General features: G+C 39.8%; 1 protein-coding gene across 4 annotated transcripts in view; it reads right to left on the bottom strand.

The window, feature by feature from the left end:
- The window catches only part of mical2a (microtubule associated monooxygenase, calponin and LIM domain containing 2a), a 124,648-nt gene extending 109,304 nt beyond the window's left edge, over nucleotides 1-15,344 (bottom strand). For all 4 annotated transcript variants that reach the window (XM_034190702.1, XM_034190685.1, XM_034190695.1 and 1 more), the window contains exon 1: nucleotides 15,220-15,344. The gene's annotated coding sequence lies outside the window, so the exon portion shown is untranslated. The remainder of the gene's footprint in view (nucleotides 1-15,219) is intronic.
- Between the last annotated feature and the right edge of the window lie 3,308 nt (nucleotides 15,345-18,652).

Genomic DNA, 18,652 nt, shown 5'->3' with positions numbered 1-18,652 from the left:
GCTGCCGCCTCACAGGAGCAGCCGGGGTGACAGCTGTCACTTATCACCTACAACAGCTGTCACCAATCATCTGATCAGCAGTGGTATATCAGCAGGACGACATCTCCACCTCTTTGCCGAGATATCGCTCTACCTAGAAGGTACCGTGCTCAGCTGACTGTGTTGTCTTTTTGACAGTAACCCTTTATTACTTTTGTGAGTTAAATAGCAGACACCCACATTTAACTGTTTTTGTTCCTCGCCAGCAGTACCAGATCCGACACGCGGAGGCAGTGGCCACCTGGGAGTTCGGGACTTGGCGGCTCCAGTATTCCCGGGGTTCGGTGGCGGAGGAAATCGTGTGGTTCCGGTTGTGCTTTGGACAGACGTCTCTTATCTTCGAGCCTGCCCACGTGACACATTCTTGTGAATTGACTTCTTTGTCTATTGTTGTGATCCGTTGTGTTTGTTGTGCTTATTCACAACAGTAAAGTGTTGTTATTTGACTTCCTCCATTGTCCGTTCATTTGCGCCCCCTGTTGTGGGTCCGTGTTCCTACACTTTCACAACAGTTTCATTGTATCACTCATTACTTGTCCCTTATATGACTTACTGCATTGAAGTTTGGGGAAATACATATAAAACAAATACTAATCCAATATTTCTGTTACAAAACAAAGCTATAAGATAAGTAAAAAAACCATATTGTGAACCAACAAATTCACTGTTTGTTCATCTTCAGTTTTTGAAATTTTATGACTTGGTTGATTATTTTACAATACAGATAATGTATAAAGTTAAAAATGGACTCTTGCCTCATCATGTCCAGGAGCTGTTTAAAATGAGAGAGTCCAATTATAATTTGCGTGGATCTTTGGTGTTTGATAGAAGAAAGATTCGAACTACTGCTAAAACTCATTGCATTTCCGTAAAGGGTGTTAGAGTGTGGAATGACTGTTTAGATTGTATTAAAGTATCTAGTACATTGGCTTGTTTTAAAAGACTGTATAAAAATAACATATTAACTTATTTTTTGCGTAATTAAGTAAATTGACTGTGTGGCTATTTTTTTGTTTGTCTGTTGTATTACTTTGTATGTTTCGCTGCGTTACATTGCTGACTGGTAACTGTTTTTTGTGTTTATTTTTTCTTTGTACACAGAAATTGATGCACGTGGTGGGCGTTTATAAGCTTTTGCTTCTGCCCACACCCTTTCAGCCGCATGGAAATAGAGACTGGAATGGACGTCACGTGACTAGCGGCGTGCCGCACAGCGGCCATTACTAAGGGTGGAGAGAGGACCTTGAGCCAGTTAAACAGAAGTGAAAAAAAGGCAGCCAGTGCTTCACCATCAACTGCACCAACTACAAAAACAAATTCTCGAATACTAAAATGAATTGTACAATAGCCTTAATGTAATTATGTAAAACAAATGTCTATTTTAAAGTTATGTCGCAATTTAATATCAGTATACTGAGACTATAACACAACGCCTCAAATAACTCAAGTTCTTTTCATTAAACTGCGTTCACATGCATACAGATATGGAAACAAAAATGTTTAAATATATTTATGTCTATATATACGAGGTCTGTTAGAAAAGTATCCGACCTTTTTATTTTTTTCAAAAACCTGAATGATTTGAATCACGTGTGCTTGCATGAGCCAACATTGAACCTTCATGCGCATGCGGGAATTTTTTCACGCCTGTTGATTGCGTCATTTGCTTGTAAACAGCCTTTGTGTGAGGATGGGTGTAGTCTCTCAGCGTTTTTTCATTCCAAGGAAAAAGACGGAACGACTGGAGCAGCGCCGCATCAAATTTTGCCAGAAACTGGGTGACAGCCAGGTGGAAACCATTCGGATGATTCAGACGGCTTTCGGTGACGATCCTATGGGCATCACACAGATTATGGAGCGGTACAACCGGTTTAAAGACATCTGCACAACGGTGGAGAGCGAGCCGCGCTCCGGGCGGCCATCAACATGCTGAAATGACCAGATCATTTCCAAAAGCGCCTTTGTGTTGAAGTCTTACAGGACATGTTGTGACATGCCCACCTCTTCCACAATTTCTCGGATAGTCACACGACTGAAAAGCCACCGAAAGCCGTCTGAATCTTCCGAATGGTGAAGACTTCAACACGAAGGCGCTTTTGCTCCACCATCAGCTTCGTGCCAAAGCCATCGGCATGAATTTCGCTGCAACTGTTTTCATGGCCAAATTGGAATGTGCCGAAAAAGTGCTGATGTCCACCTCTTCCGCAATTTCTCGGATAGTCACACGACGGCCCCACATCACCACAGTGTTCACTTTGGAAATGATCTGGTCATTTCAGCATGTTGATGGCTGCCCAGAGCGTGGCTCGCTCTCCACCGTTGTGCAGACGTCTTTAAACCGGTTGTACCGCGCCTTAACCTGTGTGATGCCCATAGGATCGTCACTGAAAGCCGTCTGAATCATCCGAATGGTTTCCACCTGGCTGTCACCCAGTTTCTGGCAAAATTTGATGCGGCGCTGTTCCAGTCATTCCGCCATTTTCCTTGCAAAGAAAAAACGACGAGAGACTACACCCATCCTCACACAAAGGCTGCTTACAAGCAAATGACGCAATCGACAGGCGTGAAAAAAATTCACGCATGGGCACGAAGGTTCAACGTTGGCTCATGCAAACACGTGATTCAAATCCATCATGATATGTACATGGTGGTCACAGGCGGCATTTAAATTTTAAGAGTGTGGTTGGAGGGGATGGAGGAGGTACTTTTTACCCTGACTGAGGGTCAAAAGTCATAAATTCTGAATGGCTTTATATCTACTTGTAATAAAATGTTAGTAACAATCAAATATATGTTGTTGTCATTAAAAGACTAGCAATAATATTACAGTGGAAAAACCAGCAAGGTAAATGACCACAATGGCAAGGCATACTTCAGATTTATATTTTAATACATAAGGATTGTTCATCCAGGCGTGTATGGGTTCATTAGAGCTTTTCATCAGCTTGAATACAACTTACAAGGCTTCATTTATAAAAATCCATCGAGAATTAGGATGACAGGGGAAAAAAAACATCACAGTAAATGAACAGAATGGCATATTTTCCCCAAATTTCCACACTTTACATAAAATATTTTATTTCTACCCAGACATGTATGGGTTCATTAGAAAGAGCAATTAAAGGGCTTTAAAACAAGCCTACTTTTATTAAAATCTGTTAACAAATAACGACAATAGAGAGAGAGAAAAGCAGCACAATTTCCACAAATTTCTGCATTTTACATAAAAAAAATGTTTTCACCCACACATGCATAGGTTCATTGGAAAGAGCTTTCAAATGGCTTTAAAACAAGCCTACATTTATTACAATCCGTTAAGAAATAAGGACGCTAGTGCAAAAAAAGCGGTCAGTTTATTATTGATGATCGGCACATCTCCACCCTTAGTAATGGCACCTTCCTGTCCTGAGCGATGCTAATAGATTGAGGCGCACACGTCCATTCCAGTCTATATTTCCATGTTCAGCCGCACTAAATTGGTAAATTGTTTGAGTTTTGTTCTATATGTTTTAATTTTTTGTTTTCTCTTGACTTGTTTTGTAAATGAGAGATTTTGTGTGCGTGCTGAATAAAAATCATTCGTTCATTCAAATCATTCATTCTATTCTATTCTATTCTGTATGTTGGTATGTGCATGTGCATCATCTGTTAACATCCGGGTCAAAGGGCAGGTAACGTGATGCCAGAGCAGCTCTGAATTGTATCTTTACTGCTCCCTTACTTGCTTTTCCTACATACTATAATAACACATGGGTAGTATGTATGAACCAAAGCCAAGCACATACTAAAGTATTCGGACGCAGGGAGTGCTGCCATTGAGTCATTGTACAAATACTTATGGACCAGGCTGTATACGTTTTCCTTTCACTGTAAAAAAAAAAAAAAGGTGCAGATGAGAGTTTTACTTCCTAGCGGGTGCAGAGTATTTTGTAAGCCATGAGTCAGTAAAGCAGAGTTGAAAATAGACAAGTGTCGTGTTGCAAAAGAAAACAGCACATGATTCTGAAGCCACACGGATAGAATGTGTAAACAAGATAAAACAGTACACAAGAATGGCTCCAAAAACACAGAAATGATTCAAATCAAGATTTGTGGCTGATGGTCTGTTGAGACCATAAACCTGTTTGGACTCGATTTCCCGAAACATTTTAGTGTTTTGTTTTTATAACCATGATAGCGTGGGTTTGTCAGCGCCGACTATCCAAACTCCTCCTGTGCAGAGTATCTGCTTTCCTGTCCAGATCAAAGCGGTCTCCGTGTGGAACAGGTTTCAGTGTGACTGTGCCGGAGGGAACCTGTTAATGACGTCCTGCATTGATCTGCAGCGGTAAACATGACAGCGGGTCCTTTGGACCTCACTGTGCTGCTGTGTTTGTGTGATCTATCCTAAAGCATGCTTCAGCAGTATGTGAGACAGCAGACAAAGTATTTTAATATTAATTCAATAAAAATCAATTAAAAAAATCTTCCAATTTATGACTTTATTCATTTATCATTGTCTTCTATTAGCAGGTTAACTCAAAAACTATTAAATTGGGTTTTATGAGATTTGGTAAAGTATTTACTGGTAAAAGAGGAAATATCTATTACCCAAGTGGATGAACTGACTCAGTGAATTTTTAACATTTATGTCTTGTACAATGTGCAGCGGTGGACTTGGTGGCCACCAGACCACAGCTTTGGAAAACAAACTCACCTCAAGCCACATGTTGATAAGATAAAACCAGCGCTGGCATGCATGTGATGATAAGATTATTCCCACCAACAATCCCAGACATGCCCAAGCAGCAAATGTTAAATAGATAAATTTGTCTTTTTCCACTGATCTGGTGCATCAAAGCTCACCAAGTCTTATTCAGCTTATTTTCATTAGATCCCTTTGTAATTTGGTGATGGTGATTGTATTTGAGTTAACAACCTGGAGGGGTAGACTCATTCATTTATCTATTTATTTATTTATTCATTCATTCACTCACTGCATTTACCTGCCTGTGCGTCTCCAAAGTCTTAGAAAATATGACATCATGCTTTTGTTCACCCCTGAACTGGAGTAGTGTACAAAATGGATGGATGAATGTCATTTACCATTTTTCTTTTTGCTGTATAATGAACAACAACACTTAAAGATGAACTTCTGTGTGTCACCTGACTAATGCAATTTGTTCTGGCTATATGGATGGAGAAAAAGATTAAGGACATATGATGCATTAGTAAGGGCCCCTTTACACATAGTACGAATGTGGTCGAATTGCGCATGAAGCAGGAATCGTATGCAATATGTGTAAAATCGTAGCTGCCTCCAACACCTCATACACCTGTTGCTACAACTATTTGTGCACACCAGCGGTTGAAAGACAGAGTGTGTGCTGTGAGAGCCCATCGAATCCTCTCGCGGCAGGTGTCAGCCAAATTCCAGCTGACACACATGAACATCTAACACCACTCGGTTGGCACTTAGAAAATGTGTGGCCTTTCACACTATTAACACCACAACAGTCAGCAGACAATCACTGTCGGGTGGAAGTAAAATTTGTGCGCCACGGATGTGGCTTTGCAAACAGACACAGTAACACGTGTGTGCGCTAAACTGACAGGGAGTGTGGCCGCCAACAGGAGGAGCTGTGGAGATCTTTGGATCTGGACGTCACGGCTGGGGAACATGTACCGTGTTTGGACGGACATGAAGTAACAACTGCCCACTGTGACGTGCATGTGTCTGCTTGCTGTCCTCACATGGACATACATAAAAACAAAATGTTTGCAATGGGCTACAGAGAGCAAGCACATGCCACGCACATTGACAGGCTGCCCCAGGTGAAACGGGCCATCAGATCATAACATGCAGCAGGCGATATGAATGTCACGTCACCCATGTGAGCTCCGTTCCACATGACACGGTGTCTGTCCTGCGGCGCGCCGTCCACAAGACACGCGTGTTGGGCAGGATGCGCGCAGGGCCACATACATGTTATTACATATCAACATTTCCTTGGACCTCCCTGGCCGGGGTCCATTGGAGGTGGACATACATGGCACAACATGAAGGCAGGCTTTGCTGTGACTGATTGATCTAAGAGCTCAATCAACTGCGATCAGATCGTTTCAGATGCTGTTTTATGCTGTCAGATGTATGTAGACTGCGATCAGATGCTGCAAAAACTGCATATAGACCACCATCAGATGTGCATCACATCTCGATGGCGCTAAGAGTGTTTTGAACATGTGCAACACACTCGGGACAGCCGAGCGAATGGGACCAAACATGTAGATGCTCACAGACTGCCAGCCATTGGTCTTTAGACTGTATCTCAATATTTCCCGATTGTGGCCAGATGTGTCATTCTGATGCCATTCGGCCTCAATCTGCGTATGTGTGATGGGGATATGAGTATTGCAAGGAAGCGGACATGTTGTGTCTTCAGCGGTCACAAGACACAGTTGCTCATTCAACAGTGGGAAGCAAAGCTGCTGCAGTTTGTACAGCCGTTGCACCGCTCCATAAACACGTTCCTGAACAAATCACTGAGTAATCATGCAAGTGAATCATACAAGACTGAGTTCCCCTGCAGTCTGTTGAAACACGGCTGAGGTCAAGATCAGTCAAAGCTTACATATTACACACATTTTAGTTATCAGCTTATTTTTCCACCTTTTTCCTCACTCTGGTATCAGCAATCAAACAGCTGAGGTTGATTCGTATTCAGACTGTGTTTGTTCAGATAGATGGATATTTCTAATGAAACAAACAAATTAGACTTTGTAGCTTTAATTCAAGGGGTTTAACAAAAATATGACAGTAGTGCAGCAGATAACTCAAACAGTGCTTCAACTGGTGATACAAGCACCAGATTGGCACAAATACACCTTAGACATTTCTCTTTTGAAAAAAACCGACTGGCCACTTGAATTTTCAATAGGCAGCCAGGCTGGGGTCAATTGAAGAATTACACAGGGGTTTAAAAATTTAAAATGCTCCAATCAAATTGAAAACTACATCACATTATTTGTCTGATCATAAAATTTCTAAGAAGGTATAGTTTGGTCTATCTGTGACTAATGTTATGGAGTTATGAGGTAAAAACAGCAGGAATGGTGACAAAGGGTCCGTTTCAGTTTGTACAGGGGTCAAAGTAAAGTGGTCCAATTTTGTTTAAAAGTGATGCGAATTGTTGGTTGAGCTAATAGGATTAACAAATGGATTAGTTTTGACAGTGCTGAATGCTTGGTCTCCAAAGTAAAGGTCAAACAAGATCAACATCCATTGGATTCTATGACATGTGACATACGTTACCTCGTAACGTGATAACTAGCATGATACATGGTTGAAGCTATTAATTCTTCAGTTGACTGCCGATTGAAAATTCAAGTGGGCAATTGTGTTTTTCAAAAGAGGAACGTCTAAGGAGTATTTGTGCTATATTTGATCCTTGTATCACCATTTGCAGGATTCCCCTCTAAATATTCTCTTATCTGCTGCACAAAGTATAACTGTTGAATTACAGCATTTATATACACAGTCCCTCAATTTTCAAAGCCGCAGTAATTCGACAAATTAAGTAATTATAGCCACTTTTCCTTCTATAGTTCAGGGGATGGATACATTATGAAACACCAGTGGTATGATACTGCAAATGTAAATGCGTCCAGAAACTTGAGTGACCATGAAAAAAATGAGGCCAGTGAAGCCACCAAGAGGCAAAAACAACTGTGAAGATGTTCTAAATGTCTGTGAGTGTGATTGGAGAAACTGTGAACAGGACAACTTTTATTGTCCTTTGCACCATCAATCAGAGCTGGAGTGAAGCAGAGAAGGATTTTCATGCAAGAAAATAGATCATGTCTCACCTTGAGTATCCCATGTACATTCTGGCAAAGTGTAGCTGAAATTTGACATTTTCTTTTTAGGAAAATCCTTCTCTGTGCCATTCCACCATGAAGCTTTAGAACTGATGATGAAACAGACAAAAAATGCAACATGCAGAGTTTTTACAATCACAACCACAGAAGCCTCTAATGACTTCAGAGTGGCTGGGATGTCGTTGTGGCTTTCCTCACTAGTCTACATCTTGCATAGTCACTCAGATTTTGAGAACTACCTACTCCAGACAGATGTACCATGCAGTACCCCACTGTTTGTATTTCTTAATTGAAGTAAATGAAGTCCAAGATATAATCAGTGACTTGGAAACATTCATGTATCCATCCCCCGACTTAAGTAAAGAAAGCTGGCCATGAAAGGCAGATTTTTTTGAAGTAAAAAGTGAAAATGGATGTGCTATGCATACAAATTGAAGTAATTCCTAAAGGGTTAATGCAAGATTTTTGTTAAACTCCTTGAATTAAAGCTAATGGTCTACACTACAAGAACATCTTGATTGTGTCACTGTCTGAATACCTATGAACCTGACTATAAACATCTGAATCCACAGCATTCACAAACCCGCTCTGTCATTTTACTGTCATTTGCCAAATGCCATGGAGCTCCTCTCAGTATGCTAATAATACGAGGTCTATTAGAAAAGTATCCGACCTTATTATTTTTTTCAAAAACCATATGGATTTGAATCACGTGTGATTACATCAGACATGCTTGAACCCTCGTGGGCATGTGAGAGTTTTTTCACGCCTGTCGGTTACGTCATTCACCTGTGGGCAGTCTTTGAGTGAGGAGTCGTCCACCCGCTCGTCGATTTTTTTCATTGTTTAGGAATGGCTCAGAGACTGTTGCTTTGTTTGATAAAAAATTTTTTCAAAACTGTAAGGCACAACTGAGTGGACACCATTCAATAAATTCAGCTGGTTTTCGGTAAAAATTTTAACGGCTCATGAGAGATTTTGGTCTGGTAGTGTCGCTTTAAGGACGGTCCACGGCGCCTGACGGCGATCTGCGCTTCGAGGCGGCAGCGTCTCGCCGTTTCAAGTTGAAAACTTCCACATTTCAGGCTCTGTTGACGCAGTAAGTCGTCAGAGAACAGAGAACTTTCAGAAGAAGTCGGCATGAGGAGTTTATTCGGACATTCCATTGTTAACGGTCATTTTGTAATGAAAGAACGTGCGGGCAGAGTCGCATGTCGGGTTGGACCCGACCGCGGGGGGTCGCGGCAGGAAAAACACCTCCGTTGGAAATCTTAACGGGCAAGTTGGAACATGCCCAAGCTGTTAAACAATTTCTCAGTTACTCACTTGTTGAAAGCCATTAAAAGCCGCCTGAATTCTACAAATGGTTTTCAACACGGAGGTGTTTTTCCTGTCGCGGCGCACACAGATTTGCCAAGTCGTCACGGAAACAACTCGGCGAATTTGCGCGTACGTCTTTCATTAAAAAAATGTCCTTAAACAGTGGAATGTCCGCATAAATTCCTCATGCCGGCCTCTTCTGAATCTTCTCTGTTCTCTCACGATGTCCTGGGTGAATTAAGCCTTAAACTAGGATGTTTTCAGCTCGAAACAGGCCGACGACAGCGCCTGGAAGCGCTGCAGGACGTCCCGCTCCGTGGGAAGGCCTTACACCGACAGAAACACCCCATAATCTCTCATCAGCCGTTAAACTTTTCACAGAAAACCAGCTTAATTTCTCGAATAGTGTCCACTCGGATATTCCTCACAGGTCCAGAAAAAATTTTGATAAAGCAACGCGCGCCGTCTCGAGCAGCGTGTGAAACAAAGGAATTCAGCCGAGAGGGCGGGACCACATCTCACTCAACGCCTGCCCACAGGGAAATGACGTCACCGACACGCGTGAAAAAACTCACGCATGCGCACGAGGGTTCAAGCATGATTGGTGTAATCGCATGTCATTCAAATCCATATAGTTAAAAAAAAAATAAAAGGGTCGGTTTATTATCTAAGAGACCTCGTACAACAACCTGCCAACACCACACCTTTCTTTATTATGTAGTTAGCCCTGCAGCATCAAACTGCAAGACAAACTGAGGACTATTTACAGTTCAGAAGCTGCTGAGCAGGTGGAGTGAGAAAGGTTGAAAAGATTTGGAAAAACTGGGCTAAGGTAATTATCTTGTAGTGACAGAACAAGTATTGTTAATCAAGTCTATATGTTAATAGCCAAGTGGCTTTTGTGTGTGTGTGTGTGTGTGTGTGTGTGTGTGTGTGTGTGTGTGTGTGTGTGTGTGTGTGTGTGTGTGTGTGTGTGTGTGTGTGTGTGTGTGTGTGTGTGTGTGTGTGTGTGTGTGTGTGTGTGTGTAGGACTTCGATCACAAAAAAACTGTGGAGAGCTGGTATGCTTATGTATTTTGGGTCAAGGATGAACGCTGCAAAACGGAAAGTTGATAAGACTAATATTTCTGGTTATTAGCTAAGAACACTGAGCAACAGTCGTTGATAATTAAATTCTGGACTCACACTCCATTCCAGCAAGAGGCGGTAAATCATCTATATATTAAAAGTCCAGTGGCCTCTGTGTAGATGTATGTGTGTGCGTGATTTTATTTATTAAGTTCAATGTAAGTACGTAATATAATTGTAAATACTTTAAACATACATGGATGACACAAGAAAGTGAAAACATTTATTTCCATTGTGGTCCATTTAAAATAACAATAATAATAATGTGTACATGATAACAACAATCTAACCGATTTATAAATACATTAAGACAGTAAATTCACTTTTAAAAATTATGTAATTAACAGGAAACAAAAAAGGTTGAGTTCTTCCTCTAAAAACTGTTAAGGTCTAAGATTCTAAAAACATTCTGGACTCACACGCCATTCCAACTCATTATAGAAACTGTGCATAATTCATTATCACCCTTGAAAAATGTCATCAACCTATTTAAATGTCAGCTACCAGTAGCGTGTTGCCCATGGATCCCCACGGGCAACACGCTACTGGGATATAAATCTGAAAAATGTTGGCAATGGTTGATGGCAAATCCAGATTTACTTGCTTCTTCTCTTATTTGTTCTGCACTAACGGAGAATCTGCCTTGACACTGAGAACTACATGTGCACTCGTATTATTCACACTACAACTTGAGTTACAGATTCAAGATGTATGTCAGTACTGTAATAAAAATGGAAAGTATAGTTTAATTTACAGGGCTTGCTGTTTTGGCTTAATTCACTAAAAAAGGGGTCATAATTTGCAAAACTGGAGGTTTTGTACCTCAAACTCCAACACTTAATTTCTGTGCATGTATAAAAACCTATGCAATAGGCAGAATTAACGTGTTACAGATAAATGTATGTCTCATGTGTCACAGCATGCCATAACTACATTTCTGCTTAATGCTGTAAAATAAAAGTGTTGAAACATTAAAATTATGTTAAAAATGCAATTTATTATATAAAAGAATGCACATAATGCATTTTTCCCTAATTCACACATCTAACAGGACTATTCCATGTGATGGCAATCACCCTACAATCGCCCACGATACAAAAAAAAATGCAAAAATAGGATAAAGCTGCATCAGATAAAAGTAATAAGGGACTGAATATGACTGAACCTCTTAAGACTACGAATTCCCGAACGTTGCCGCAAGAATCATAATCAAGCGCTTGAACATTTCAAACATTTGATCCCGACTTTAAATCAGGTGCCGATGATGACCACCAGTTTCTTTACGCCCTGTATACCAAGTTTTTTTCAAGATTGACAAAGAAGGATCAAGAAGTATTTATGATGCTTCAAAACGCACCCCGATTTGCTATTCAGGATTAAGTGGGAAGGAACAGCACTCTATGGAATAGCCCTTTTAGCTTTTATGGGAAGTGGCAAGTGCTAATTTCAATTGCACGCAAAGACGTACATGCTTAAAATTCCCATAATTCATCCTAATACTAGCCATGTGACAAAAGCAAAAAAGTAAAAATAAAGAATAAATCATATCAGTCACACAATATATTTCATTAAATGACAAGTCAGGATATCTGATATATATATATATATATATATATATATATATATATATATATATATATATATACACACACACACACACACACACACACACACACACACACACACACACACACACACACACACACAGCAGTTAAAATAAGCATTGAACACCACCATTTTTCTCCATAAATATATTTCTAAAGGTCCTGCTGACACAAAGTTTTCCTCAGATGTCGGTAACAACCCAAGTGATCTATAAGAAACCAAACCAAAGTAAGAAATTAAGTACAGAAATTATGTGTCATCAAATGGAATAACACTGTGAAAAAGTACTGAACATGCTTCCTGAAATTTATGTAATACTGTAATGTAATGTAAAAGTGTCTTTGTTGGTAATGACAGCTTCAAGATGCCTTCTGTATGGAGAATCTAGTCACATGCATTGCTCAGGTGAGATTTTGGCCCATTCTTCCACACAAACAGTGTTCAAATATTAAAGGTCCTGTGACCTCTTCTATGAACTCTGATCTTTTGTTCTTTCCATAGATTTTCTATTGGATTCAAGTCAGGTGATTGGTTGGGTCATTTTGGCAGCTTTATTTTCATTCTCTGAAACCAACAGAGTTTCCTTGTATGTGTGTTTGGGATCATTGTCTTGCTGAAATGTTTACCCTTGTTTCATCTTCATCATCCTAGTAGATGTCAGAATCAGAATCCTTTTATTGTCATTTTACAGTGTACGCAGTACAAAGTATAATGAGATTAAAAAGTAGCTGCTCTCTTTTCAGTGCAGTGGTTGATGACAAATAAATGATAGAGTTGAAATAAAGTAGAATAGAATAATAAGAATGAAGGAAAGCAAAAAGCTGTACACAATATACAAAATACAAAATACCAGGAATGTGCAAAGATGTACAACACTAACTGCAATTATAAAGAAGAATTCTGTAAGGAGAGGAACATTATATTGCATATGAGGGAGAAAAAAAACATTCCAGGCCACATATAGACAAACACATTCACACCCACCTACAGACAATTTAAAAGTTCTAATTCATCTAACCTGCATGTCTTTGGATGTGGGAGGAAGCCAGAGCACCCAGACAGAACTCATACAAATACGTGGAGAACATACAACCCCTGGCAAAAATTATGGAATCACCGGCCTCAGAGGATGTTCATTCAGTTGTTTAATTTTGTAGAAAAAAAGCAGATCACAGACATGACACAAAACTAAAGTCATTTCAAATGGCAACTTTCTGGCTTTAAGAAACACTATAAGAAATCAAGAAAAAAAGATTGTGACAGTCAGTAACGGTTACTTTTTTAGACCAAGCAGAGGAAAAAAATATGGAATCACTCAATTCTGAGGAAAAAATGATGGAATCACCCTGTAAATTTTCATCCCCCAAATTAACACCTGCATCAAATCAGATCTGCTCATTGACATTGACCCTATGCCATGACATTGACCCTATGTGTCTTTTTGCAAGGAATGTTTTCACAGTTTTTGCTCTATGGCAAGATGCATTATCATCTTGAAAAATGATTTCATCATCCCCAAACATCCTTTCAATTGTCCAAAATATCAACATAAACTTGTGCATTTATTGATGATGTAATGACAGCCATCTCCCCAGTGCCTTTACCTGACATGCAGCCCCATATCATCAATGACTGTGGAAATTTACATGTTCTCTTCAGGCAGTCATCTTTATAAATCTCATTGGAACGGCACCAAACAAAAGTTCCAGCATCATCACCTTGCCCAATGCAGATTCGAGATTCATCACTGAATATGACTTTCATCCAGTCATCCACAGTCCACAACTGCTTTTCCTTAGCCCATTGTAACCTTGTTTTTTTCTGTTTAGGTGTTAATGATGCCTTTCGTTTAGCTTTTCTGTATGTAAATCCCATTTCCTTTAGGTGGTTTCTTACAGTTCGGTCACAGACGTTGACTCCAGTTTCCTCCCATTCGTTCCTTATTTGTTTTGTTGTACATTTTTCGATTTTTGAGACATATTGCTTTATGTTTTCTGTCTTGACGCTTTGTCTTCCTTGGTCTACCAGTATGTTTGCCTTTAACAACCTTCCCATGTTGTTTGTATTTGGTCCAGAGTTTAGACACAGCTGACTGTGAACAACCAACATCTTTTGCAACATTGCGTGATGATTTACTCTCTTTTAAGATTTTGATAATCCTCTCCTTTGTTTCAATTGACATCTCTCGTGTTGGAGCCATGATTCATGTCAGTCCACTTGGTGCAACAGCTCTCCAAGGTGTGTTCACTCCTTTTTAGATGCAGACTAATGACCAGATCTGATATGATGCAGGTGTTAGTTTTGGGGATGAAAATTTACAGGGTGATTCCATAATTTTTTCCTCAGAATTGAGTGATTCCATATTTTTTTCCTCTGCTTGGTCTAAAAAAGTAACCGTTACTGACTGCCACAATCTTTTTTTCTTGATTTCTTATAGTGTTTCTTAAAGCCAGAAAGTTGCCATTTGAAATGACTTTAGTTTTGTGTCATGTCTGTGATCTGCTTTTTTTCTACAAAATTAAACAACTGAATGAACATCCTCCGAGGCCGGTGATTCCATAATTTTTGCCAGGGGTTGTACAAACTCCACACAGAAAGGCCGCAGGTGGGAATCGATCCCGTGACCTTCTTGCTGTGACATAACAGTGCTAACCATTAAGCAACATCCTGCCCGTCAATAGCACATTTTGAAATATATTTACTGAGAAAATGGTGATGTGTTCAATACTTGGCACATATATATATATATATATATATATATATATATATATATATATATATATATATATATATATATATATATATATATATATATATATATGGGGAAAATAATAAAACTTCAATTGAATAAATTTTCTTTATTTGTGAAATTCATGAAGGTACATCCTACTGTATTTCCACAACGATGACCACAGAAACTTTATCAGTGATTACAGATGTCTGAGATCAGTGTGTAATAATGAAATAGAATATTTTAGATATTATAAAACTCAACCTCAGCAGGAAAAAAAACACCTCATAGCCACATGAAAGCAGGAAATACTGTGTGATGTCCACATCCTCCTCCAGTATAACCAGTGTGAGAGAAATAAACAGTGTTACAGAGTTTATGATCTGACTCTGGGACACAACAGAAAACACTCATGTTGACTCTTTCTGAATGAGATTCAACGGTCTGTGAAGTGTTGTGCAAAAGAAAATATTTGAAACATTCTGTCAGGTGTCTCATGCTCAAAGCGCTGCTGCCAAACATAGAATAGTCTGACTTACTTCATATCAAAGGTGTCATGTCCTCCAGCGTCTTCAGACAAACGGCTCCTGTTGGTGGATTGTGGATAGTCTGTGAGCCTGACAGGCAGCTGTTCCTCTGGTGTGTGTGAGACACAGTCCCAGCTACCGTGCAGCTGTTTAATTCAGACCAGCCCACATTCCCTCACACAGCACACCGCAGCCACAGGGGCGTAGCCAGGAGGAGCCCGCCGTCATTCTCCGACACTTGACTCATGTTTCACTCTGAGGCTGTGAATCATGTATCAGTCCAGCTGTTTCATTTAATATATCACTTGTTTTGAAACAATGTTTTCTAAAGCAATGGTTTTGTTTAGCATTTTAAAGCAAAGCAATTCCTTTAGTGTTTCACTATCTGATTACCCGCCCCGGGGTGGGATTGATTCAGAGACTGAAATGAAAACTTCATCTTCAAGAACAAAGCTATCACCTCCCACCTATCCCGGATTCCAGAGAATTGCTAGGGCGTGACTAAAGCTACATCAAGAAGAAACAACTGCTATTACTACTACTACCATTCTATACAGGTAAAAACTTCAAAGGAAAAAAAAAGAACAGAAAAGTACAACACCGACCTTTTAGAACACTTGCCGATGATGATGTAGTACAAAAGTGTCTCTCCCCTTAACTACTAAGCTATTACTACTATTAACTACTACTACTACTTCTTCTTCTTTCGGCTGCTGCCCTTAGGGGTTACCACAGCAGGTCAGTCATTTCTATCTCACTCTGTCCTTTGTATCCTCTGTCACACCAGCCACCTACATGTCTTCCCTCTCCATTACTTTGGACAGTTGACAGTATATAAACTCATCTACTTTTACCACTTCTACTCCTTGTGACTGCACTATTCCACCAGGCTCCCTCTCATTCATCCACATGCACTCAGTCTTGCTCCTACTGACTTTCATTCACCTTCTCTCCAGAGCATATCTCCACCTCTCCAGGCTAGACTCAAACTGCTCTGTACTCTCACTACAGATCACAATGTCACCTCTATACATCATAGTCTATGGAGACTCCTGTCTGATGTCATCAGTCATCTTGTCCATCACCATTGCAAACAAGAAAGGACTCAGAGCTGATCCTTGGTGTGAACCCACCTCCACCTTGAATGAGTCTGTCATTCTTACATAGCATCTCACTGCTGTCACACTACCCTTACATACTTCTCTGCCACTCCAGACTTCCTCATACCATACCACAACTCTTCTCTTGGCACCCTGTCATAAGCTTTCTCTAAATCCACAAACACCCAATGTAACTCCTTCTGGCTTTCTCTATAATTCTCCATCAGTACTCTGACAGCAAACATTACATCAGGAGTGCTCTTTCTCGGCATGAAACCATATTGCTGCTCACAGACCTTCACCTGTTTTCCAAGCCTAGCTTCTACTACTATTTCCCATAACTTCATACTGTGGCTCATCAACTTCATACCTCTGTAGTTACTGCAGCTCTGCACATCACCATTGTTCTTAAAAATAGTAACCAGCACACTTTGCCTCTGCCCCTTAGGCATTCTCTCACTTTCTAAGATTTTATTAACAATCTGCCACTGCCATCTCTCCTAGACATTTCCATGTGTTCACTGGATTTGCCATCTGGACCATCTGCCTTTCCACACTTCAATCTTACTAATCTCTTGAACTGACTGATTTACTCTCTCCACATCATCCAACCTTTTTCTTCATTCATCAGCTCCCTCCACCTTCTCAACACAGTCTCTTCGCTTGTCAGCACATTACTATCTGCTTAGCTTTTGCCACTTCTCTTTTTGCCTTACGCCACATATTGTCTACTTTCTTCATCTCTCCAATTTTCCCAGTTCTTTTTCACCAAGCTCTTTCTCCTTATTCTTTCCTGGACATCTTTGTTCCACCACCAAGTCTGATTGTCTTCCTTCCACTGTCCAGATGTCATACCCAGTACCTTCCTAAATGTCTCCCTCACCACATCTGCAGTACTTTTCCAGTGGTCCAAAATTGCTTCCCCTCCATCCAGTGCCTCTCTCACCTGCTCACTGAATTTCACACAACAGTCTTCTTGTTTCAGCTTCTATTATCTGTTGAGCTCTCACTCTCTTCTTCTTCTTTACCTCTAAAGTCATCACTACTACTAACTACTATGAGTACTATGACTACTACTAAAGTACTCAGTAGGCTATGTCAGTCACGTATGTGAAAGTATATATGTGCCACGTTTGGCTCAGTTCTGAGGTGCCATTTGGACAGAAGAGGGCCATATACACACATACAGTTGTCTCTCAGTATATGGAAGAGTATCAAAACAGTGAATAGGTTACAGAAACAATCGATTCATGTGTTTCAAGACATTTTCTGAAGCAATGGCTTCATTTAATGTTTCAAGCATTTTGAAACCGTGGGGTTTTGTTTTTAAATAATTGTGTTTCAAAACAGTGAAAATGTACTGAAGCAACAGTTTCATTTAATGTTTCAAGTGTTTTCAAATGAAATATTTTCCAAAGCAGAGGACAACACCTATGCTTCGCCTGGTAGATATAGATGCTACTTTATCCCCATCCCACCAAAACAAAAAAAAAGAAAAAGAAAAAAAACTGTCTGTGGCAGATGGTTTGGCTGTCTGGTGGGGTCAAGGCGGTTCTGGGTGCTGTGGATGCTGGGACGTCACGTGTGACACCACTGCATGCTCCCAGACTTGACTTGAATGACGCAGTACCACAAACATTTATATAATTTTGTGTTTTATGTGTTTCAACACAATCAATCACCTTCTGAGACAAATTTAGTTTATTTAGTTGTGAAAGTGTTGCAGAACAGTGGACATTTTCTGAAAAAACTGATTAACGTTAAAACAGATTTGAAACAGTGGATTGTTTTTGTTTGTTTTTTTTTAAGTTATTGTTTGATTTACCATTTTTGCTTTTACAAAATTAACATCATCTCAAGTAATTGTTTCTTCTATTGTTTCAAGCATTTTGAAACAGTAGATATTTTGGGCAGGGGGAATTGTCTCATTTCATGTTTTACGTGTTTCAAAAGAGAAAAGAGAGTTTATTTGGTCCACAGTAAAATAAATAAATAAATAAATAAAATAAAAATAAAAACAAAACAAAAACCTTGTACCTGCTTTCACTATGTGTGGAATATTTTAGGATGTGGTGGGGAAGGGGGGTTAATCCTGAAATCTACCACTCTAGCTGCACCTTTGTGTAGCAAAGACTAGATTTCAATTTGTTTGATTGAATGAAAATTACCATCACAGTTATTCCTGACATTGCATAGCTCTACAAGTAATGCCATGAGCATGAAATACATTTAGAAAGCTCAGAAAATGTGCCAAAACAAAATATATCAGTAATAATTTTAAACAGACGGCAATCTGCTGGTCTGATAGATTTTAATATAATGTTCTGGTTTCATAGACCTCTATG

Source organism: Thalassophryne amazonica, chromosome 2 (assembly GCF_902500255.1).
Source record: "Thalassophryne amazonica chromosome 2, fThaAma1.1, whole genome shotgun sequence".
In the NCBI taxonomy this organism is placed as follows: Eukaryota; Metazoa; Chordata; class Actinopteri; order Batrachoidiformes; family Batrachoididae; genus Thalassophryne; species Thalassophryne amazonica.
The sequence above is the reverse complement of the archived record's forward strand: the minus strand, read 5'-3'. Positions and strand labels throughout refer to the sequence as shown.